This window comes from Neovison vison, chromosome 6, assembly GCF_020171115.1.
Source record: "Neovison vison isolate M4711 chromosome 6, ASM_NN_V1, whole genome shotgun sequence".
In the NCBI taxonomy this organism is placed as follows: domain Eukaryota; kingdom Metazoa; phylum Chordata; class Mammalia; order Carnivora; family Mustelidae; genus Neogale; species Neogale vison.
The window spans coordinates 189,524,909-189,551,230 of NC_058096.1; positions in this window are offsets into that span (position 1 = coordinate 189,524,909).

The following is a 26,322-nucleotide window of genomic DNA, read 5'->3' on the forward strand; positions in this document are numbered from 1 at the left end:
TCATTAACTATTTGTTACTTGTTTTCCAATTTTCCTTCGAGCAATGAATAATAGTAAGAAAATAGTACTCAAGTTAAAATAGAAGGACATTGTAAAAATTTTGTCCTCTTCAAATGTTTTTCCACAAAATCCTTTTTCCTTATTCATTGTTATAAGATGCTATCTTCCACTCTCTTATTGTGGCTTGACATGTAAGAGATTTCAGTAATGTCAGGCGAGAACTTTTTCACAAGCCTATTACAGTTGTTTTGTACAGTGAATACACACAAGTGGGTATAATCAGCTTACATATTCTTTGGCAATAAATGTGGCACTCTGGGACCATTAACAACTCTAATATTTTCCGTTACTTAAGTGGCCCAAAAGAGATGGAAAACTTCCAAAAGGGGGTTTGCTCACTTCCAGAGAAAAATCTGGCTCACCCACTCATGAATAAAAGAAATATATAGTATAGTGTAATAAAAAATATATATACTTTGAGTTAGCTTTATGATTGTGATATGTGAGAATATCTACTTCCTTTATGTCCCCCCTTGTGTAAATTAGGTAGAATTGAACATTTACATTACAGTCGGGAAATAGGAAAACCTGTGCTCCCTGAACATGAACCAGATGAAAGACAGTTTTTTCCCCTGGAATTTTTCTGCTTCTCTGCATTTTTGCAACCTCTGTGAAAACAGATTTGTAGTAAGTTCATATATTCATTCAACAAATGCTAAGGGAGCGCTTAGTATGTAAATACAAGAGTAATCAAGAGAGACATTGTCCCTGCCTTCACAACACTGACATTTTGTGGGGAGATGGACAAAAAAAAAAAAAAAATCAACAAACAAAATTATTGCAAATTTTGAAAAATACAATGAAAGGAATTGCTGAATGGGACAAGATTTACTTCAGATACAGCAATGAAGAAAGGTCTCCAAAGAGAGGCTCTTTTAGCTGAGGTATGAGAAAATGAGAAGGACAAAGTGTAATCCAAGTAGAGAGAATGGCAGGCCTTGAAATAGGAAAGAATTTGAAGATATGACTGAGAGGGACAGGTACTCTAATGTTGACTCCATGGGAAGTACTGTTAGAGAAGCAGAGGCCCCGAATTTAGTACATTTGGGTTTGTTCTAAATGTAAGGGAAAGACATTAAAGATTTTAAGCCAGGTCAACTTAATCTGATTCTTTTTTCTACTTTGTGGAAGATGGATTAAAGGGGGCAGGGATAGAGAGATAACTTTGAGACAGAACAAAATAAAAACAAAACAGAACAAAGACTTTTTTTTTTTTTTTTTTTTTAAAGACCCAGTAACCTGGGATGTTGGTCTGGGCCAGGATGGAGCTAGAAGGATTGACCACTTCATCATACAGGTTGGACTGGAGAATTGACAGAACTTGTTGATGGCTTGGAAGTGGAAGAAGAGGTAAAAGGAGGAGCAAAGATGATGCCTCTGTTTTCTGGCTTGAGCGTTTGAGAGGAACTTGGTGTCTCTTGCTAATGGAAGGAGGCCAGACTACTTTCATGTTTCATATCTGCAGGAGGACTGTAACAATTATTCTTACTACACTAGTGTTTCAGATGATGTTCACTACACAACATGATGCAGTTTCTTTTTTTTATCATGCTTAGCTATTTTTTATTTCATCCTAAGTGTAGATTTCTGCAATTACCTAATATATTACATGGACAATGTTGATATCGGTGATTTTTTAAAAACAAGGAAAAGACTTCTGCCCTTAAAAGCAATTTCTTGCATATATCCAGTATATGTGACCTTAACCCTTATCATGGAAAAATAAGCACAAGACTTGATGTAAAGCTTTCTTTCAAGTACCCATTGTGTGGTCTATGATTCACCTTAAAAAGCTGGTGGTATGATAACAGGAGACCTCACAAATATTCATAACAATATACCACCGCAGATTTCTGTTTTGTACAGGTCAGTGGAGAACCATCCCTGCTGAATGAATGTCTCCAACTTCTTGAATGTCTAAATTTAAAAAGAATACATTCCTGCTAAGATTCCTATCAACTCTTGCTGATTATGTTTCATAAAAGCAAATTCTCGTACAGTGGGCTTTTAAAAGGACCAATTTTCTGCTTCTCTTGACTCTCTGAGACATTCAGGAATTAATGAAAAAAGCAATGCCTGTCTGGCTTGTAAGCATCACGGTCTTATTTCTGCATAAATTCTCACAGGTCAACTCAAAAAACAGTTCAGGGTCAAAATCTCATCTGGTCACCTAGATTAAAAACTAATTTCTCTAAAGTAGATCCTATATTGAAGCTTTTTCATGCAAATAAATAGCAAGGGCCTTATCCTCCCTTTCTTTATTAGTTGGGCATGTCATGAATTTGAACAGAACATTTTGTTCTGTCCTCTAATTACATGCGTTATCAGGAAAAATCTATCCCTTGCATACATATCATTAGAAGCAGCTCTAAGAGTGTGGTTCTATCAAAGCGCTCGTCACGGCAGTTCACCGTAATATTGACAGTTTAATCTTTTTGTTTCATACAAGATTAAAAGTGGCTTGATATCCGTCTCTTCATAGCTCGGACCGTGAATCCAATCGGACTCAGTCCGTATCTAAGTGCCGCCTCTATCATGAAGATGGACTCCCATTTTCCTGAGATACCAGGTCATTATCTGCCTTTATGGGGAAAACACATCGCTGATGAGAAAACCCCAGAAAACTGATTTTCCCAAAAAATAATGTTTACTCACAATTACGTGGCTGAACAATGGAAGCAACACTCTCCTTTCCCTTTAGACAAAGTGACAAACCAGAACTGTCACTCACTCACGGGCTCTTTCCTCTTATGCAGTTTGAAGACATCATTCCGTCTGGTCATTTGTTTTATTGGCTGTTGAAACATGATGGTTACCATTGAAATGAAATGACTTTTCAAAGGCCTTTATTGGATCCCAGGATGTGTCAGTAAAAAGAAAGAAAGAAAGAAACAGATGGAATTTGAACACAAAGAAAAACGACCTTCACTCAGAAACTATTTATTAAAATGATAGTGCAATGCACTTCGTCTGTGAGGCGGCAAGTCACAAATAAAAAATATGGGAACCCATAGAGCTGTTGAAATTTAAATGACGTGGTAGCTTTCCATCAGAAATGCAACAGAAATTTAGAGTTAGGCTTTCCTGGCAGATTTATGTTTCAGTAAACAAACAAAAGGACTTTCTTGACTACAGTGCCAGGGGCAGGGAAAGAGCCATGAGAATTGGAGAGAATGTGGGGAAATTGATGTGCTTTTCCCCTTTCATTCAATATACTTATATATTTCACCCATATTTATATTCATATTGAGGACCAAGCTTCCCTGAATGAGATTCAGCACATCCTGTTAGAATGCGCTGAAACATTACACCTTCGAATAGCTGCAAAGTGGGGCCTCGGGGAGAAGACGCCCTTTTCTGTTCTTTATAGTCCGCGAAATTTCAAGTTCAATCTCTGAACAATGTCATGGGTGTTATTTCATGACTGAAATGATTTTGCAACAAACGCCTACTTTTGTGCAAATGAGGACATGTTTTGTATCTCAATAAAAATGAGCAGAGTGGGTTTAAATAGAAATGAGAGATGGTGGGGGTGGGGGGTACCTGCATGGCTCAGCTGTTAAACATCTGCCTTCGGCTCAGGTCACGATCCCGGGGTCATGAGATCGAGACTTGCATTGGGCCGGCTGCTCAGTGGAGGGTGTGCTTCTCCCTGTCCCACTCCCCCTACTTGTGTTCCCTCTCTTGCTGTGTCTCTCTGTGTCAAATAAATAAAATCTTAAAGAAGAAAAAAGAAATGAAAGATTTGAAGAGTACCTCTGAATATTTGGGAAAGTGTCCGGTGTACTTTGAAAGGAGCAGTAGACAGCTTCTCTGTCTGATAGGGGGGCTTCCCTCTCCATTGTCTCCCCTGAGATGAGTGTGGACATTGTTGCTTCTGTGTTTTTATCAACACCACAGCAGTTACATTGGAAAGCACGAGGTGCTGAAAGCTTTTCTGGGCTTCCCAGACAAACCTTTTTGCCCAAAATCCTTAGAGGCAAACAAGGAGATTATAGTATCAGGCTATGGAAAGATCGGTCATCCTGGGGGCGCCTGGGTGGCTCAGTGGGTTAAGTCTCTGCCTTTGGCTCAGGTCATGATCTCAGGGTCCTGGGATCAAGCCCCAAGTCGGGCTCTCTGCTCAGCGGGGAGCCCGTTTCCTCCTCCTCTCTCTCTGCCTGCATCTCTGCCTACTTGTGCTATTTGTCAAATAAATAAATAATTTTTTTTTTTAATGTTAAAAAAATAAAAAGATTGGTCATTCTGTTTTCCTTGGCTGGGTCATCCTGAAGAATGGGCGGTAGTAGGCAATGAGGCCTTGCCTGTAGCTAATCTAACAGACGTGATCTAATGGAGCTACTGTCTGTCATTGCATGTGTAAGGAGTGATTTTTTAGATCTCTCTTGTTTCTCTTTTGTTTCTGCTTTTGTTACCCTAAACCTGCACATGATTCTAGGGTGTATGGCCAAGCAGTGAGAAACCCAGAGATTTTCTAAGAGGTTCTTAAGACTGCTGTCTCATCAGGTTTTCTTTACTCTACCAGTGGTAAGGCCAGTCTGTTCTAAGACAGACACTTTGGGAAAGTGTCCTTAGGTTTTGTTGTGCTATGACTGCTTTATGTAGTAAACTCAAAGCCCAACTTGTTGGAAGCGTTTGTTTGAATTCCAAAGACTTGCTCTGGGAAGAAATGTGTTAATCAGTGACCACTTTCATTTTTCTCTGCTGTGTGATGTCAGGCAGAAGCTGCCACAGGGCCATTATGAACACGGAAATGCTCTGTCCTCTGTAGTCTTCAAATCTGAAAGCATAAAGCAAATGAGTTGTGATAGAATCATTATCGGATGGTAGGCATACTTTTCAGGAAAGAGTATTTCTTGACCTTTTCTAAAGAGCAAGCTTCCATTCAAACTCAAAGTGAGAGGTATGGTTTGCTTTATAAAGTGTGAAAGTATCTGAGGACATTATGAAGAACTCAGACACTGTAGAGGGAATATGAAAACAGATTAAGATTCCAATTCAAATTGTCCCTTAAAGGATGAAGACTTTCTTTCCTTATGGGTTATAAAAAAACCCATTCAATCTAAGCGTGGCAACTACCTTCAAGATAACAAAGAGGAATATTTGTAGTGTAGTGACTGTGTAATTTATGAAAAATGATGTCTAGTTATACATGAACAGTTGCGGTGTTGGACGTAAGCAGGCAAATTGTTTTTGTATGTTTTATAGCTATGTTTTTATATAAATATAAATGCATTTATTAATTTTGGATAAATATATACATCTATAGTTAAATATAAATGTTATATCATTTATATATGAATATACACTTATATTTACATATACACATATACACATACTTAATGAGAGCATGCTATTGGCTTTTTTCTTGCCTTTTGTGGGCGCTATTCTTTTGGCAAATATTGTTAAATGGCAGTTTCTAGACCGTGAATAATATATGTGGCCAATTGCCTCTTTCCATAAATGTAATTAAGCAGAAGAGTGAGTCAGAGATAAGCTCCAGCTTCTAGTTCATTTTTATAGACATTTGGTAATGATGAACTGAGCAATCAAGTGTCTGTGTAAACTGATGTAACTTTTCATACCATGAGCCTAATTATAGCTCTGCTTAAACACAAGCTAAATTGATAGCGAATATACTTCTAACCTGAAACCTAGTCTCAATAGTGCTTATAATTGTTGGGGTTTTTTTTTTTTTGGAGGGAGGGGACCTTGGAGTGCCATGTGAATTACTGCAAATGCTCTTCAGTAACATCATAGAGTGAAGCCTTGTCTTTGTAATTTATGCCACTCAAGCCCAGGGAAGCGTATTTCGATTCCCTGGGAGGTCCGGGAGTAATAGCCCAAGCAGAAGACAAGGAAATATTTTGCAAATTCAGTGCAAACTGGATAACCAAACAACTTCTCATGGAACTGATTTTCAAGCAGAAAATACGAGCAAATGAGCAAAACAGCTAATTTTTTTACAATTTACATTTTTAAAAAAATCACATGGTTAAATAATTGTGCTAAGTACTGGGAAGGAAACCAATAGATGAAAGATAACTGGGCACCTATGTGAGGCATCCGGTTAGGCTCCTCAGAGGAATTGATCTTCCAACAGAGATTCCAAGGGAGGCAAGTGCAATGTTCCTGAGGCAGAACACAGCGTGACTGCTATAGGTATTCTTAGAAGGCTTGTGCGCTTGCAGCTTAGTGAGAGTGGAGAGCAGGAAGAATTTGGATTTGGGATGGAGCAGGGGAGGGAGAAGAAATAGAGAGGCATCTCCTTCTTCTTCTTTTTTATTTTTTTAAGATTTTATTTATTTATTTGACAGAGATCACAAGTAGGCAGAGCAGCAGGAAGAGGGAGAGGAGGAAGCAGGCTCGCCGCTAAGCAGGAAGACTCATATGGGGCTCGATCCCAGGACCCTGGGACCATGACTTGAGCCGAAGACAGAGGCCTTAATCCACTGAGCCACCCAGGTGCCCTGAGGGGGGTCTCTTTCTTATCCAATTCATGCTGTTAATCTGATTGTTCTCTAACCTAACACTTAACTTCCGTCGCATCCAAGTTAAAAAATTAAAAATATAGATGATAGATAGATATATAGATAGATAGATAAAAAAGTAAATTGAAGTTTATAATGTTTCATACTCAGAGACTCAGAGACTATCAACCCTAATATAGAAATCATCCCACCACCATTGACATAGGCTCCATCAAAGAATAAAGGTCTCATCATCGAAAAAAAAAAAGTCTATATTGTCTAAGCACTGTGCTTATACAAAGACTGGTGGCAATGTCTTAGATAAAGGGCAAATAATCTAAGACACATGCTGGCAGCGTGCCTGGGTGGCTCAGTGGGTTAAGCCTCTGCCTTCAGCTCAGGTCATGATCCCAGGGTCCTGGGATTGAGCCCCACATCTGGGCTCTCTGCTCAGCAGGGAGCCTGTTTCCCATCTCTCTCTGCCTGCCTCTCTGCCAACTTGTGATCTCTATCTGTCAAGTAAATAAAAATAAATCTTTAAAAAAAAATACACATGCTGGCACCCTCAGTAACCTTGGATCACATAGAACTGATAAATTACAAACCGGTTCACAACTATTTGGCACCGTGAAAATAACCCTTCACTGAGATGTGCTTAATATTAATTCCTTGTCTCTTACAAGGAAATTATAAAACATAGCTAATCCCAGTGCAAATGGCCAATAAGCATATGATAAATCACCCACCTAACATGAATGAAAGAAATACAAATCACAGGAATTAATAAACAATATAAAAAGATATTCAGCCAGTACATAATTAAAACCTAATTTACAACATTACTTTTTTTTCTTCTAGCTATCAGATTAATAGGAATTTAAGATTTGTTATTATCCAAAGCTGGTAAAGAAGTGAAGAGTATTTACTTTCAAATACTGTTGGAAGAAATATATGTTGGTATATTTAAAAAATTGAGATGTAATTGATAAATAACATTATATTAGTTTCAGACGTACAACATTTTGATGCTGTTGATGCATGTAGATATTGCAAAATGATCTCCACAGTGACTCTGGTCAACAATCATCAGCACACATATTTAGAAATTTTTTTCTTGTCAAGAGAACATTCAAGATCTACTCTCTTACCAACTTTCAAGTTATATTACAGTATCATTAACTGTAGTCACCAGTCCCCAGGATTTATGTATAACTTGAAATTTGTGCTTTTTGACCCCCCCTTTACACATTTCCTCTCACCCCACCATCTCTGGAAACAACCAGTCTTTTCTCTGTATCCAGGAGTTGTTTTTTTTTTTTTTTTAATTCCCTATGTAAGTGAGATCATATGATACTTGTCTTTCTCTGCCTGACTTATTTCACGTAGCACAGTGCCCTCAAGTTCCACCCATGTTGTCACAAATGGCAGGATTTCATTCTTTTTATGGCTGAATGATATTTAATTGCATAGAGTACACTGCATTTTCTTTATCTATTTATCTATTCATGGATAAAGTTGCTTGCATGTTTTGACTATTGTAAATAATGCTGCAGTAAACACGAAGGTGCAGATATCTTTGTCAGTTAATGGTTTTATTTCCTTCTGATAAATACCTAGAAATGGAATTGCTGGATCACATGGTAATTCTACTTTAATTTTTTGAGGACCCTCCATACTATTTTCCATCACGGCTCCACTAATTTATGTTCCCACCAATGATGTACAAGTATTCTCTCTTCTCCACATTCTCACCAACACCTGTTATTTCTTGCCTTTAGCTAATACCCAGTCTAATAGATGTGGGATGATATCTCATTGTGGTTTTGGCTTGCATTTCCTAATGACTGAGCACTTTTTCAAGCATCTTTGGGCCATTTTTATGTCTTCTTTGGAAATATGTTTGTCTATTCAGATCTTCTGCTCATTTTTTAGTTGGACTATTTGGTTATTTTGCATGAGTTGTATGAGCTTTTTTTAATGTATTTTGCATATCAACCCCTCATCAGATACATGATTTACAAATACTTTCTCCCATTTCATAACATGGATTGCCTTTTCATTTGTTGATGGTTTCCCATCCAGCGCATAAGCTTTTGGGTTTGGCGTAGTCCTACTTGTTTACTTTCTTTTTTATTGTCTTTGCTTTTGGTGTCAAATTAAAAAAAAAAAAAAATCGCTAAGACCAATGTCTAGGATCTTACCACCTCTGTTCTTTTAGGAGTAATAGCCTTATGTTCAAGTCCTTAACCTATTTTGAATTGATAATGGTCCAGCTTCATTCTTTTGCAGTTTTATCAACACTATTTACTACCCTTTCCTCATTGCATGTTCTTGGCTTCTGTGTTGTAAATTAATTGAGCATATATGCCTGGGTATATTTCTGGGCTCTTTATTCTGCTCCATTTAGCTATGCATCTTTTGCTGTGCCAATACTGTACTGTTTTGATTACCTTAACTTTGTAATCTAGTTTGAAATCAGAAAGTGTGATGCTTTGTTCTTTCTCAAAATTGTTTTGGCTATTTGACGTCTTCTGTGTTTCCAATACAAATTTTAGGTTTATTTTATTTCTGTGAAAAATGTCATTGAAATTTCATAAGGATTGCATCTATGGAATAGTATAAAAGTAGTATGGTAATTTTTTTTTAAGATTTTATTTATTTATTTGACAGAGAGAAATCACAAGTAGTCGGAGAGGCAGGCAGAGAGAGAGAGAGGGAAGCAGGCTCCCCGCTGAGCAGAGAGCCCGATGCGGGACTCAATCCCAGGACCCTGAGATCATGACCTGAGCCGAAGGCAGTGGCTTAACCCACTGAGCCACCCAGGCGCCCCAGTAGTATGGTAATTTTAGTAATATTAATTCTTTCAATCCGTGGCTATGGAATGTCTTCCATTTATTAGTGTTTTCAGTTCCTTTCAACAATGCCTTATAGTTTTTCAGGTACAAGTCTTTTAACTCCTGGGTTAAATTTATTGCTAGGTGTCTTATTCTTTTTGATGTAGTTGTACATGGGATTGTTTTCTTGACTTCTCTTTCTGATAGTTTACTATTGGTGTATAAAAATGCCACTGGTTATTGTATATTGAGTTTGTATCCTGCAACTTTACTGAATTTTTTAGTTCTAACAGTTTTTTGGTGGAGTCTTGAGGATTTTCTATATATAAACTATCATGTCATCTGCAAATAGAGAGACTTACACTTTTTCCTTTCTATTCTGAAAAACTTTTATTTATTTTTCTTGCCTGTTCCTCTAGCAAGGACTCCCAGTTCTCTGTTGAATAGAAGTGATGAGCATGAGCATCCTTGGGTTATTCCTGATGTTAGAGGAAAAGCTTTTCACCTTTGAGTATGATGTCAGCTCTGGGCTTGTCATATATGACTTTTTTTATGTTCAGGTACATTCCCTCTACACCCACTTTGTTGAGAATTTTTATCATAAATGGGTGTTGAATTTTGTCAAATACTTTTTCTGCATCTATTGAGATGATCATATGATTGTTGCCCTTCATTGTGTTAACATGCTGTGTCACATTGATTGATTCATGGATGCTGAACCATTTTTACATCCTTGGACTAAACCCTACTTGATCGTGGTGTATGATGCTTTTGATGTGTTGTTACACTCTGTTTGTTTATATTTTGTTGAAGATTTTCACATATATTTTCTTCAGGGATATTGGCCTGTAATATTCATTTCTTGTAGTGTCCTTGTCTGGTCTTGGTTTCAGAGTGATGCTGACCTTGTAAAGTTAGTTTGCAGATGATCCATCCTCTTCTATTTTTTGGGAGAGTTTGAGAAGGGTATTAATTCTTTGAATTTCAGTAAAATTCTCCAATAAAGCCATCTGGTCCTGGCATTTTCTCTTTTGGGAGATTTTTTTTTAAGATATTTAAAAAAAATTAATTGACAAAGATGACAAGTTGGCAGAGAGGCAGGCAGAGAGAGAGGAGCAAGCAGGCTCCTTGCTGAGCAGAGACCCCGATGCAGGGCTCGATCCCAGGACCCTTGGGATCATGACCTGAGCCGAAGACAGAGGCTTTAACCTACTGAGCCACACAGGCATCCCTTGGGAGATTTTTGACTATGGAATCAATCCCTTAGTAGTAATTGGTCTCTGGATTTTCTCTTTGTGATTCACCATGTTTAGTTGAATTTTTAGGAATTTGTCCATTTCTTCTAGTTTATCTATTTCTTCTAATTTGTTGGCAAAAAATTGTCTGTAGTACTTTCTTATGATCCATATATTTCTGCATTATCAGTTACAAAGTCTCTTCTTTCATTTCTGATTTTATTTGTTCGAGTCTTTTCACTTTTCTTCTTGATCTAGCTAAAGGTTTGTCAATTTTATTTATCTCCCCACGCCCCCCAAATCAGTTCTTAGTTCCACTAATATTTTTTAATTGTGTTTTCAGTCTCTATGGCATTAATTTCTGCTCTGATCCTTTTTTTTTTCCTTTCTACTGACTTGGGATTGGTATTTTCCTTACTTCTGATTCTTTGAATTGTTAAAGTTAGACTGTTTGATTGAAATCTTTCTTTTCAAAATGTAGGCAGTTATCACTACAAACTTGCTTTAGAACTGCTTTTGCTGCTGCTCTTAGTTTTGGTGTGGTGTGTTTCCATTTTTATTTGTCTGAAGATACTTTTTGATTTACCTTTTGACTTTTTTGTTTGGCCTCTTGGTTGCTCAGGAGCATGTTATTTTACCTCCACAAAACTTGAGTTTTCCAGTTTTCTTCTTGTAGTTAATTTCTGGTTTCATATCGCTGTGGTTAGAAAAGATGCTTTATGTGATTTCAGTACTCTTATTAAAGTTATTAAGACTTGTGTTGTGATCTAACATATGATCTGTCCTAGGGGATATGTATGCTGCTGCTGTTGGGTGGAATGTTCTATTTATGTCTTTTAGGTCCATCTGGTCTAATGTGTAGTTTAAGTCAAATGTTTCCTTATTGATTTTCTGTCTGGATGATCTATCCCTTGTTGAAAGTGGGGTACTGAGGTCCAGAGTTATATTGCTTTCTATGTCTCCCTTCAGATTTCAAATAAGCAAATGTTTCAGGTAAGTTCAGATTTGTTTTATATATTTAGGTGCTCCAGTATTGGTTGCCTAAATATTTATAGTTGCTATATCCTCTTGATGAATTTCCCCCTTTATATAATATAATGAACTGGGCGCCTGGGTCGCTCAGTGGGTTAAGCCGCTGCCTTCGGCTCAGGTCATGATCTCAGGGTCCTGGGATCGAGTCCCGCATCAGGCTCTCTGCTTAGCAGGGAGCCTGCTTCCTCCTCTCTCTCTGCCTGCCTCTCTGCCTACTTGTGATCTCTCTCTGTCAAATAAATAAATAAAATCTTTAAAAAAAAATAATATAATGAACTTTGTGTCTTATTATTGGCTTTTGTCTTAAAAATCTATTTCATCTGATATAAATATAGGTACCCTTGCTCTCTTTTGGTTTCCATTTGCATGGAATATCTATTTCCATTCCTTCCCTTTGAGCCTCTGTATACCTTTAAAGCTGAAATGAGTTTCTTGTAGTCAGCATATTCTGTTCTTTTTTTTTTTTTTTCTTTAATCCTTTTGGCCACTCTGTGTCTTTTGATTTGGAAATTTTAATCCATTTACATTTAAAGTAATTATTGATAAGTATTGACTTACAGTTGCCATTTTGCTAATTGTTTTCTGACTGTAGTTTCTTTGTTCCTTGTGTCCTCTATTGCCCTCTTCTTTGTGATTTGATGATTTTCTGTAATGGTATGCTTTGATTTTCTTTATCTTTTGTGTATCTACTATAGATTTTTGCTTTGTGATTATCATGAAACTTACATAAAACATCTTATAGTTATAACAGTCTATTTTCAGCTAATAACAGCTGAACTTCAAATACATATAAAAGTTCTACATTTTATATCCTCACACACATTTTGTTTTTGATATCATAAGTCACATCTTTTTACTTTGTCTATTTATTTAAAAATTACTGCAGTTATAGTTATTTTTCATGCTTTTTCCTTTTAACATTTACACTAGAATTATGAATGACCTACTACCCCCATTACAATATTAGAGTATTCTGAATTTGAGTGAGTTTTGGGCAGGGACCCCACCCAACATCACCTGCATATATCTTATTTCTCTGGGTTACTTGGCTATCTCTAGTTGTATAGGAGTCAGAGGATATAAGTAATTTTAGCTTAGAACATAACATTATTGCCTGAGCAAAATCAAAACATGGTTAGTAAGGGTAAAATAAAGAGTAGGCATTGGATAGGTAATGAGCAATGTCTGCCATACTATAAAAAGGCAACTCTAATCATTTAAATGATTTAGAAGAAAACCAGGTTGATGCTCGTGGACACATCTTTGTGGTTCTCTACTTTCCCTTCTCTATTATATTATATTTTATTAAGGATTTTATTTATTTACTTGAGAGAGAGCAAGAGAAGGAGAATACAAACAGGAAGAAGGGTAGAGGGAGAGGGAGAAGTAGGGAGACTGAGCAGGGAGTCTGATGCAGGACACGATTCCAGGACCCTGGAATCCTGACCTGAGCCGAAGGCAGATGCTTAACCAACTGAGCCACCCAGGTGCCCTCCTTCTCTATTTTAAGCAAAGCTGAAAAGGGAATGGATACTTCATAGTTTCCCATGGCTGCCTTCATCTGTTTTCTGCCCTGTTTCCCTCATAAAGCTGATGGAATTGTTTCGCGTGGAAAGGCTTTCCAGCACATCTTACTGGAAGATCGCATTGCCAGTCTACCACCTGGTCGAGTTGTATTGCAATTTCTGTCTTCCAGAGACGGAAATGCATTCCTTTCCCTCTGATAAGATAAAACTCTAACTCCTTAGCATGGCATTTAATGCTCTTTGTAATTTGACCTCTTTCTACTTTACCAACTAGTCCTAAGCCTTGGCTTTCAGCCTCAAGTAGCATAAAATTTCTTGCCCTTCCTTGTATCCATCATGCTTCTTCTCCCTACTCTGCCTTTGTTCTTGCTGTGACCTCTTTCAAGAGCGCATTCCCCCAGTTTCTCACGTAGGTACCTCTTATTCTTTAAGTCACTGGTTCTTGCCTCAAATCATCCCCTTCATCCCCAGCCAGGGGATATTTGGGAATGTCTGGAGACATTTATAGTTATCCCAACTGAAGAGAGGATGCTATTGCATCTAGTGGGTAGAGGACATGGATGTTGCTAATCATCCTGTAATTCACACAACAGCAACCCCCCCAACATCAAAGAATTATCTAGTCCAAAATGTAAGTAGTGCCAAGTTTGAGATATACTGCTTTAGCTATTGTCAACTCTAGGAAAATTTAAAAAAAATTAAAACAAAATAAAACAAAACAAAACCTTTTACTAAACTTACCAAGACTCTCTCAGTTACCTCACTTAATGTTGTCTTAATATTGTTGAGACTTCTTAAGATCCTTCTATTTGGTGATTCAGAGCTTGAAGTTTAGAGTCAGAATTTCTGATTTTAAATTCAGTTCCATGACTGTATGTCCTTTGGTAAGTTACAGAGCCTCAGTTCCCTCATCTGCAAAATCAATACGTAATTCATAGGATTATGGTGAGTATTAAATGAGACAGTGCACTTAAAGTGCTTAGCACAGGGCTAGGTACTAAGTATACAATAGTTGCTACTGTTGCTGTTATTGTTGTTACTGTGTTTGTCATTATTTATTACTCTGCTTCCAGGGTCAGAGTTGGATTTGCCAAGAAACCAGTGAAGCTTAAATTTCAGGGCTCTTATTTTTGCTTGAGGTTCTTCCAATGCCCTGCACTGTATTCTGTATGAAAGATTTTACATTATCATATTAAATACTCCCCCAACCCTGCCTCCTGTTCCCATTTTATAAGCTCCAGACACAACAGAACATAGACGCACTCCTGATCAGGATCTAATATAAAGCCTTGCTATTCACCAGTGGCAATAAGCTACCCAAGACTCTAGCCTCTTCAGCACGTCACCAGCCAGCCTGAAGATAAATGCACTTTTCCATTATTGTCTGTTTTTTTAAAGACCCTTCATCCTTAAACTGCTTCCTCTCTTCCTTGTTGGTGGGGTCCTCTAGAAGGCATTTCACTATCATTCAAGAATCAATAGTGTCTCTCTCCTTTTGTTCTGTCTTTCCAGTTGAAGATTCAACATTGTTACAAGGACAATGAGGAAAAGAAAATAAATGTTATCGCTGATTATTTACCGAAGAGAATTTTGATATAACTGCAACAGCAGAGCCCTGTTTCCATGGGGACTGTCTGGGTCTCAGAAATTTGTTAGTACAACTTCCAGTTATGGTATTTGCTATGTAGTTATCTGACTTGTGGAGCTCCTCCTTTCTCAACCTCAGCTGACTCCAACATCCCTCCCTGTTTTTCCAGTAACAAATACTTGTGTATGTATCCGTGCCTGGCTCCCAGCCTTCCAGTATCAAGGTTGACATGACAGCACCAAAAGGGCTGGACAAGTCAATAAGAAAAACAAAAACAAAATAAAAAAACCCTCTGTAGTGGAGTCATTCCAAACTCCAAGCTGGCATTGCAAATTATATGAAGCATTGAAATTCCCACCACAGAGAAGCCCAGTGACAGGCACCTAGTAAATATGGAAGGATAATAATAGAAAAAGGATTGCAAGAAAATTAAACTCAGGCTAGCAAGACTCAAATAAAAATGAGAAATAATAATATAAATATCAAAATTTTCTCACCTATAGCTGATTGGGCAACAGGGATGACTTGCAGCTTTTCTTCCTTTAATTTTGATCTCTCATCAGTACCTTAAACCACCCCCCCCTCCAAAATGGAAATCACCCAGGTCTTCATTGAGAAATCACAGGCAAAATCTCCTCCTTGATTTTCAGCCATGACTGCTGTTTTATCAATGCTTCTCCTGATCAGAACGTATGCTGGGGAGAGAATAGGCACGTTTAATCATTTTGACCTAAGACAAAGTAGAGGATTAAGGAAAAAAAGGAATGTTTCACCAAGAGAGACTCTTTTGGCTGCTTGTCTTTGAATCTCAGTTTCCTTATCTGTAAATCAGGTTAGTAATATTCATACATGGGATTTGGGCAGGGTATAAATGACTTGAGACATGAGAGAGGTCTCTTTCATGGTATTTTCTCCACAGATACTCTTTTCCACAGATGTCCTGTTTTAATTAATTAGAGACATGCCAGTGGTTACCACCTTGATGTCTCTTTACAGATCTTTTTAGTAAGCTTTCCATTCATATATTCTGTATTTCTAGAATATCTCCATTTGGTCTTCTCCAGGACATCTTATATGCACACAAACCTACTGACTTCATCATCTTTCTCTTTCTCTGAAAATCTGGTCCTTTTCTAATATTCTCCAGCTCATGAATGGCATCACCATTTTTCTGAAAACAAACAAACAAACAAACAAACAAAAAAAACCCCCAGAAACCTAAATATCACTTTTCCAATCTTTTCGTGACTTCATTCTTCTTAGTGTAGAATTAAACCATTCTGAATGTAGTCCCGGGTTTCCTTAGGTCTGTGATGACAGGAATGTAGAAGAAAAGCAGAGATTATCTTTATGGAATATAGATTCTCTAATAAAGTGCTTTGTGTCTGAGCCTGTGAAGCCCATGAAGTTAACAAGTAAATACACTCTTCCCTGAACTGCTAACCAGTCAGGACAGATCTAGTACATTGGCAAGGCGTCCCATGATGAGGAGATGCTGTGTGTGGGTTTGACAACATTTTGCTCAGTTTAACTTCTCTAAAAAGGCAAAGGAAACTCAATAGGCCTTAGAAGAAAAAAGAAAGAAAGCAGTTGAAATGCCATTTTCTTGCCTCTAAACACATATTACATTTATCAAAGGAAATAATATGACCCGTAAGAATGTTTGTTACTACCTTTTAATTTCTATTCAATAGCCTCACTCAAATAATACCATGTAGGCTGTTGGAGAATTTGAAACTAGCTTGGGAGAATAGTCAATATTGTTTGCAACTTGATTTTAGTTCTCATATAAATATATTTCAATCTTCATAATTTCTGCTGGTATCTGATTTAGAATTTCTGTTGAAATTCTAATACTTTAAGTTTTGTGTTTTTTGTTTGTTTGTTTGTTTTAAGTCATGTACTGTATCACACAATTGCAGGCTCAAAGAGATATTTGGAACTTTCTAGTTCGTCGCCTTTGTTTGCAGAAGAAATTGAGATAGAGCAAGGTTAAGACCTGTCCAGAGCTGTGTAGATTGTTCAGGCCTGAGTCTGGAAACTGGACTTCATGAATCTCTACGTAGTTCCTTTCGTCTGGTACTAACGTTCTCCCCCTAGTCTATTTTAAACGTTTTTGTTTTAACAAAAAGTTCTCTCACTAAAATCCCCTAAGAACTTTGCTTTGTTAAATTCTTTGCATATGCTTCGTGACAGTCTAATCATAATAAAGAGAGAATAAAACTTGGATGCAAAACCAAGGGAAATAAGTGTTGCATCTTGACCTTTTCCTTCCCACGTTATTCTCTTCCCATTCTCCTTCAGCACTCCTGGCATCTGCCATTCTGAATCTTCCCTTGACCTTGACTATTTTATCAGTTGCTAAAAATTTATTATTAACAATCTTTTGAATTCATTACCAAAATAATCTAAACATATTATTAAAACATTTATATCCTCACTTGTCTACATTTAAACATTAAACTTTCACTTAAAGTTGAATCCAATAAAGTAACTGTTTCTTAAACCTCTTGGTAACTGGCTTCTTACCCATCGTTTTTAAGGAGTTGAATTAATTATTAAAATAACAGATTATTTGCCTTGAGATTAACTGCTTGGTTTCTAAAGACAATTCGTATGGGTAGACAGCCTGCTGTTCCCAGCATATTAAAATTCAGAATACACAAAGTAGATTACAGCTTTGTTTAGCTTCTTTGCAGATCCCACGTGATACTGCAGTACCCTCAGATGTAGTGTACTCGTGTGAAAAATCCTTAGTGTTCACCGTGAGATATACTCCTCTACATGTAATACAGAGCAACACAAGTTCTCACAAATTAGAGATACTCTCTCCATCAGGAAACATCACTGATCAAACAGTGATAAATACAGAAAGGACAAAGACACTTTTTTTTTTTTCAAGTTAAGCAGTATTTTAACCTCTTCCTTCCTTCCAAATAAAAGCATTATCCAAAAAATAGGGGAGAAAATGGGCATGTAGGCCAGCGTATCTCAGAGCAAGTCTGGGAATGCCAATATAAGGTCACACTGATACTGTTTCTGACTAGACTGAAGTTTCTCCAAGTGGCCAGGAATGTAAAGGTCTCTACTTGCAAAGGGGCACTTCGCCCCTGACCACTATGTTTGGTTCAGAAGTAGACGTTTATTCCAAGCAGAGGTTCTGAGGATCAGTACTCTTGTCGGTACTGTTGGGAAGGGAGGTGTTTTTTCGGTGTCATAAGAACATAATTTTTCTTTAGTATGCAAGCATACAATTTGCATCCTTCTTCATTTATAATTATATAGTTCTTACAAAGAACTTTAAATGAAATATCTCATTCTGTGATTGATCAGACATGGAACTGATAAAATACTATGTTGGTTAAGATGTTTTAGGCCTAACAATAGTAAGTTCTAAGTCTCTCTCCTTATTTTCTTTCCTTAGAGACATCAAATCTGTAATTGTTTTGGCCTTTATACTGCAAAATATAGAGTAGAGAGTCTTAACATACAGACCACCATAAACTGCCCACTGACTAATGCAATCATTTCCTGGAACCTCTCTGCTCTTGTCTGTTTTGAAAGAACAATAAGCTGGTGTTTGCCTCTGTGATTTATTTCCCGACCCCTTGTAACTGAACTTCTTTATTGCAGGGTCTCTCAATCAATATAGTCAAACCCTAGGACAGAAAGAAATTACGTTAAGTGAAGGATTAGATAAAATTATGACACCCATCAATGGCATTTTAGAGATTCAGATAGTCGTGTGTTCCAAGTGAGTTCACACTTGTGGCTGCGCGGCACTGAGAAGGCTGTATATGTATTTCAGTATTTATAACATCACGGCATCGCTTTTTCTTGGATGTATTTGTTCTGCCTTGTATCCATTCTTCCCTATGTGTGATATACCACTACCTGAGTTTCTGAGAGGAATCACTCTTCCCTGCGTTCCTTATTTCTATGTTTTATTAGACTAGTGTCACATAGCCCAAGCTTGACAAACTACAACATGCCTCTTGAAACTACTGGAGTTACCAATGTTTTGTTTCAGGACTTATGTTGGAATTATTTAATTTATTAAAAAGGGAGGGTCTTCCTTCATCCCTTAGACTTCAAGGTAGGCTGATGTCAGCCTGGAGCAGCTGGTTCCCGAAGCGGATGTTGTTGACCTACCCATGGGCTCTAAGCTCTCAACATTTCCATGGTAGCAGCTCCCAACTGTAAGCTACTATGTCTGTGCCTAAGAGCTTTCTCTGGCCATAGCAGCCAGCCCGTTCAGCTGGTGTATTCATAGGACAGGCTGTAAGTCTCAGAGAACTCAAGCACCCGGAGCAGCTTTCCACAAGCCACTGGTAGGAGTTGGTGGATCAAATCTCTAGTCCCCTCTCCCTGTAGATGACAAATCTCTGAAGTGTGGACTTGAATTTTCAATGTCAAGCTATTATTTTTTTATTTACCTTTGGATGGATATATACGTGTGTATACACATATGAATACATATATGTATAGGTGTTTTTATGAATATACATATGTGTGAATATATACATAAATATTCATACAGATGTAGAATGCATACTATTTATATATTATTCATAATGCTTTTATATGTTTTTATATTATATATCTCTGACTTAGGTTGGGATGTATCTTTTAAGTACCTTTCTTCCTCAATCATAGAGCACTGTTCTAATTAGTTCATTAAAATCACTCAATATTTATTCAGTTTCAGAGCTGATACTCGCCGTATTTACCAGTAGAGACATATCATTTCTATGGTTAGCTCTTATTTTATGGGTGTCCAAGCTGGTTGGTCAACGTTCATGCCATAATCTATTAAAGTTGGAAACAATATCACGGCTCTCAGTTTATACTCACCATCAAAACCACATCCTCATCTCCCCACAGCTCAGAATTTAGATCTACAAGCTCATAGAACATTCTTGAACCCCCCAGGAGGCCAGCACCCAAGATAACCAAAATTGAGAAGACACCCAGGAAAGGGAAGGTGAAGAATGGGTTTCTCACCGCCTTCCATCTATAACAGGCTGACGGCAGTATAAGTTTTTAGAGATATTTGTGTTTAGGTTCCCTTGTCTTTTCCTCTGTTCCAGAGAACCAGACCCTTGAATTTTTGTAGTACTCAAAATAAAATCTTCTTGGGATCTTGGCTCCTATTACCTTGAGTAGATACCTGAATTTATTGAATCTCTTTCTGCTCGGAAGGGTCAGGGAACAAGGAAATAGATCTCAGAAGGGAATGGGTGCACAGCAGTGTGTCTCTTGGCAGAGAAGTAGAAGGATGCTTAAATTCACAAACCTATAGTGGAATAGGACAGTTGAGGTCAGCAAACCCTGGTCCTATTTTCTATCAGATAAAGCGCCCAGATTCCACATTACACGCTAGTTTCTTTCAGCAGGAGGAATGAAAGTTTGGGTATATTAATCTGATTTAGGGAAATGTGTATTTTTATTTAAAATGCATTTTTATCAAATAAGGATATATCCTTAGTTGGGATACCAATAAATAGAGAAAAGTAGGAAATGGATATTTCTTACACACAAATTTTGTGATCAAAGAACTATAACCTTAATAGCCATTAGAAGAGGCAAATGAGAGACAGAAACTGTTGTCTTGTAGTGAGAACATGGGCACTTGACCAAGGGCTTGTCATCTTGTGAGGAATCCTAGAACAACCATATGTGGCAAGTGTTACCTTGTATTTACCCTATGAATAGGGTAGGGAAACTGTTCAGGACTCTGTAGAATGCTCAGGTCAAGGTCTCCTGGCTCGAGGTGATACAGTGTTTTTCCTAAGTGTTTGATATGAGAGGGAACCAGGCACAGCTTTATACGCCTTGGGAATGAGCACTTTGTGTTGTGTTTGCAAATGCCTCGACCAGGATTCTAATCTTTTTGAGAATTTTTGCACCATATGAATAACGCCCTAAAGGCTTTAAAAGAAAAAATATGCACACTCTGACGCAGAGATTTATGGGTTTCAGTGCAAAACATTTCAGTAGGGAGACTTAAAAATTAATTTGTATTCGTGGCAGCACAACATGGAGTATTTGAGGCATTTAAGAATTTTAAATATGAAGGAGTGTGCAGAATAGGGAAGCGATTCATTTGAAATAGTGTATCAGAGTTTAGAACAGGTGGGGAAACTCAACTTTTTTTTTTTTGTTTTAATGGAAGAAAATGTTGCAAAACTGAGTTTTGCTTTGCCCACACAGGAGTACTCAGAAACCAAAGCACCAGCCTTCATGTCTGCTCAAGAGCTCTGGATATGGAATATTGCCCTTACTTCCGGAGCTTCAGCGCAAGCCTCCATGTGTGTTTGTAAACAACTAAAAGACCCAGCTAATCTTGAGCAATACACAAATGAGCCATCTTTGAGAATGCCATTCGCCTGTTAATAACTTTCTAAAATTGCTCTCCAGCACTAATTGAAACCATAAATCCTCATCACATTCAAAGCTAACCACTGTAGAGCATGAGCTCACTTCAGTTCTTAATCTTCTTCTGGGTACTTTCTTGCTGTATCCTTCTTCCCCTAGGAGCTGCCACATTTATTATTACAGTTCAAATACCCTGAGATATCCCTGTTGGAGAGCTATGTACCATCTCGCTAAGCCTGTCAGTACTAGGGTGTGCTTAATAGGAACACCTCCCTACCCCATTCCCACTAGAACAAGGTCAGAAAATGTCAGGGACACACACTTTCACTAATCTTTTTTTTTTTTTCCTAGATGCCTATAGATAACACAGTTCGAAAGAATATTTAAATTCTGTTTTGCTAAGACAGGCTACTTCTGTTATATAGTGGAGCAGGTAGGACGTTATGGTTGCCTCTAGACAATTTGCCAGACAAGAAAAATGGCTCCACGGACCATCTGACAGCTTTATTCTTGTGGCTCCGGCAGAAAAATAGGCAAAAAAGATTGCAGAGGCAGCTGAGTGGAATATAACACAAAAGTTGAGAAAAATATTAACTGGTTGTAAAATGAGTGGGAGGATGTAGTAAAGGAACTGGCATTTCAGTTATATAAAATCACTTATTACAACATTTTTATAGCCAAATTATGCTCCCTTTCTGTGCTGTATCTTTGGGTCTGTTGCCTGGAATAGGTGGTAAAGAATCCTTCCACGAGGCCCGGAATGTTTATATGGAAGAGGAGAGAAGCGGCGGCCATGAATCACTTTATGGCTGAATCATGCTCCCGTTCCCAACAAAGACGATCTCCCCCCTCCCCGCCCCACCACCACCCCTGCCCCAGCAGTTTGGGTCTGATTTATCTTAGGCGCTGTGCTTTTACAGAGCTGTCCTGGCCCCGTTTCTTTACAGACACAACCACTCCTGGCTGGGATTTCTGATGGACCCTTGTAATCAATGTGGAATGCTCTGATACTTGTATCGAGGCAAGTCCATTTGGGGCCCTCAAATAGCTGAGACAACAGTGAATACTGCAAATTTTCTCATCCTCAAAACAGAAAAGACCGACCAATAAAGTATTTTCTTCGGTGACGGCCCACACAGTAGAGACATCCTGGATTTCATCTCTTTTAGACAAACTGGCTCATGAAACATAGGAGAGAAATGGTCCTCTCAACCCTTCCATAAGGGCTTCTAAGGATGTGGATATTCCCTTAAGAAAGCTCTTCTTTAGCATAAAAATGGAAGAATACAGACCATGCATCCCTTGCAGGGGATATACTGGGTATATTAATATGTATCTATTCAAAGAAAAAAATCAGTAATGAGATACTTGGGAACACACTGGGTGAAACAGTTAAATAGGTTTTCCTACTGCAAGACATCTCCTTGCCTCTCCTAACCTTGAAGGCACTTTAGATATCCACTGAGAGGAATATATGCCTTTCTGATACATGTTTGACCATAGGAACCTTTTTTTTTTTATGGAAACTTGCATGTGCTCAGTATTCTTTAGACTAAGATAAACAACGCCCTTCTTTACCTAGGACTCTGTTATATAAGGAGAAATGATGCTTCTTTAAATGTCTGGCAAATTTAAATACTTGGTTTTTCAAAAAAAAATTTAGAATTCCTCATTCTATAGAATAATGATCAAGTATTTTTATTTTATTTTATTTTTGCCATTCAAATTCCCAGTTGATCTGGCCCCAGCTTATTTTCCTCCATTATGACCTGTTACTTTGCCCTTCACATTCTAGTCTAATTTATTTCTTGCTGCTTTGTATATTATACTCTATGTGTCTCTCATCTCTATATCCTTGAACATAATGCTGCTTCTTTCTGACACAACCTTTCTTCCTACTTCTACTTATTTGGGACTTGGCCATTTTTCTAGAATCATTGTCCCTGCTTTAATGTTCCTATTGCATTCATTGGGGACCTCTGTTCAAGCTTACATCAACCTTCCCATGTTCTGGTTGTTTGCTGATTTCTGTGAGTTCTTTTTGCTCGAATATGAGTTCCTTAAAGGCAGGCTCCTGTGTCTTATTCAACTTTGCACACATAGCCTGTTACATTACCAGAACAAACAGAATCTAGGTCAAGGTCAATGGAGATATGTGGTCCCTAAACCCGGTTTCTACCTCACTCTCTCCGCCTTCAGGATTCTTCAATGCTTCTGAAATGGCCAGGCCATAGGATGCTGGCAGGTTCTTCCTGAGAGCAAGTCCAAGTGCATTGTGCTGTGCTCCAGTGTTACACTGTTTTTAACACCACAACTGACAGAGTGCTCCTGGCTGAGACACAGGTTTCCACAGATGCATCTACTTTACCTGCAGACTTGCTCCAGACTTGCCCCCACAAGGCATCCAGAGTCTTCAGGATGACACCTTGTTCAGACTCAATGGCTTCTCCACTGAGTACTGTCTTAGCTCTGTGCTCTGCAAGCTGAGAGACCCATCTCCCCTTCATGTTTGTCTGTTGGCCCACCTTCAGCTCTGGGAGCCCCAGCTCATGTCAGATGCCTGAGCCTTTCTCTTTCGACAGTACACACCTGCAGTCACTTTGCATCATTCCAGGAAGCAATATAATGCACATCTAAGAGTGGGTATGGGGTTGAGGTGTCTGGGCTCATGTCTTGGTTCAACACCAAGTGGCTCTAAGTTTGGGCAAATTAAACGTTATGACCTCAGTTCACTTAGCTATGAAGTAATAGTAGTACCTGTTGCACATGTTGTTTTGGTTTGGTTTGGTGTTTGGGTTTTTGGTTTTTGGGGTTTTGGGGGTTTTTTTAGAATTAAAGAGAATGATACACACGAAATACCTGGCACAATGCCTGGCCTGCTCTAAGTACTCAAAAATGGGTTTGTTTCAGAATAGAAAAGAGGGCCAGCTAAAAACCCTGAGAGCCCCTGTGCAGCATGTTTAACATCCCCCGCTGTCCTCACCTGTCAAACAGAAGTGTTCATCATCTCTTATTGCATAAGAGAATATCACAAATTTAACAGCTTCAAACAACACACATTTATGACCTCACCGTTTCCAGGGGTCTGGAGTCTGGGCGCTGCTTGCCTGGGTCCCCTGCAAAGATACAATGAAGAAGTCAGTCATGCTGGGTTCTCATTTGGAGGCTTGACCGGGGAGGATTCATGCCCAAGCTTCATCAGGTTGTTGGCGGAGTTCTCTTCCTGTGGCTGTGGGACTTGGGGCAGCTGGCTTCTTCATGGCCAACAGTGAAGAAACTCCAGCAAGATGGCCCTATGGTGTGGTCAACACATCCCATCCTTCCACCGGGTAACACTGGCTAGAAGCAAGTCAGTGGTCCCACCCACATTCCAGGAGAAGGGATCACACAAAGGCATGACTATGGGGCCATCTTAGTGCCTGCCCTCCACAAGGGGGATGATTCTAATAGTAATGATCTCATGGGTTATTGACAAGAGTCAATGAATTAATGTATATAAAGCTTTTGAAATAGTGCCTGGCACACAGTGCTCAGTTTATAATCAGGCCTGTGAGTGGAGCAGGAGGCTGGGTTGGAATAAATGAATGAGTCTATGTTCGGGATTCATAACTGGGTAGATCCTTCCCAGCCAGGCTCTATTCGGGGCTGATTTCCCCAGTGGTTTTTAGATTAGCGGCTGCGAGCTCTGCTGTGGGTAGTATTGAATGTCAACTGTAGGTGGGTATTACTTGCCTTAGTCATGTGTAACTAATTTAGAGTACACTGTGTATTCAGGCAAATGCCTGTGATTGCCATTTTTGCTAATAGTGAGAATGACTTGTTTGCCGTCTTCCCTTACAACAATAAGAAGGTGAGTTAGGAACTGAATAGTGGGCCTGAATCATTGGCTTCCTCCTCTGTGTGGTACTTAAGTGTTAGTTTGGTGCAACAGGGTGGCCTGTAGGTAAAGTTCAGATAATCATAGAACCAGCAATCAACTCAGAGAAACTGTGACCAAGACCAGCTTCCTGGCACACAAAATGTGGAAAGAATGACATTTCTTCATCCAATCCCATGACTCTTCTGTGCCAGGATTTGTGCTAGGTGTCCAGGGGACAATGGAAAAGAAACTCAGACAAAAATCATACTTGTGGAACTTTTAATGTGTGCCCCCCAATTTTTTGCTCTTCCCATGGTGGGGGGGGATTTCTGTCTTCTCTCCTTGAATCTGAGTTCTGTGATTATTCACCAGTAGAATATAGAAGAAAGGATGCTGTGCCACCTTCTAGTCTCAAACCTTAAGAAATTTGCAACCTGTACTCCCCGTCTCTTGGGAGGTTAACTTGTGAAACACAGTCATCATGCCACCATGAAGGGGCCTGATACAGGTGGAAAGATAGCATCAGCTGCCAGCCATGCAAGTGAGCCATCCCAGAAATGTACCCTTCAGTGTCAGCAGAGCTGATGGCATGTGGAACAGAGAGATGAGCTGCCCTCATCAACTCCCGTCCAATTTGCAGACTCATACACAAAATCATGGCAGTTGTTGCTTTAGGATACTAAATTCTGTTATTTGTCGTAGGTGTTTGGAACAGGAGACAGGCATTCAAAGACTAACACTGGCAACAGTGTATCTGGATGCTCTGTTCACTGCCCTGCACAGAAGAACATGGTTGTATGAGGCCATCGAACAAGAAACCTCTCTCTTAGGTTATGCAACCAGGGAGGGCTTCACTGAAGAAGAGAAGCTTGAGCTGAGATTGAAAGAAGTTAGCGTAGGTAAGAAACAGCTGTGCAAAGGCACCTGGGGTGCGAGAACAGGAGCTATTTGAAGACGTGGCAGCAGGAGAAAATTGTAAATGATGTAATGAACGCTCAGGTAGGCAGTGCACAGGTTTAGAGTGGGACTGTCCCCGTGCAGGACACTGTTCTGAGCTCCTAGTTCTCCTGAAAGAATCTTATGAGACTGTGGGGCACACACACGTGTGTCCAATGCGTGGGAGTGGAAGGGTTAAAGCTTGACAGGAGATTTGGTGCAACCCACCCATGTTACCTGTAAATATAATCTATGGCAAGGGACTGTGCTGCTGGCACAGGGTGAGGGTCTCGATTCAGTAAGGAATTAATTGCTTCCTGGCAGAAGAATGGTTGGAAGACTTTTTCTTAACAGTTTTCTCTCCCTTCTCCAAACTGCAGTTCTCAGCTGACCTAATTCAGGAG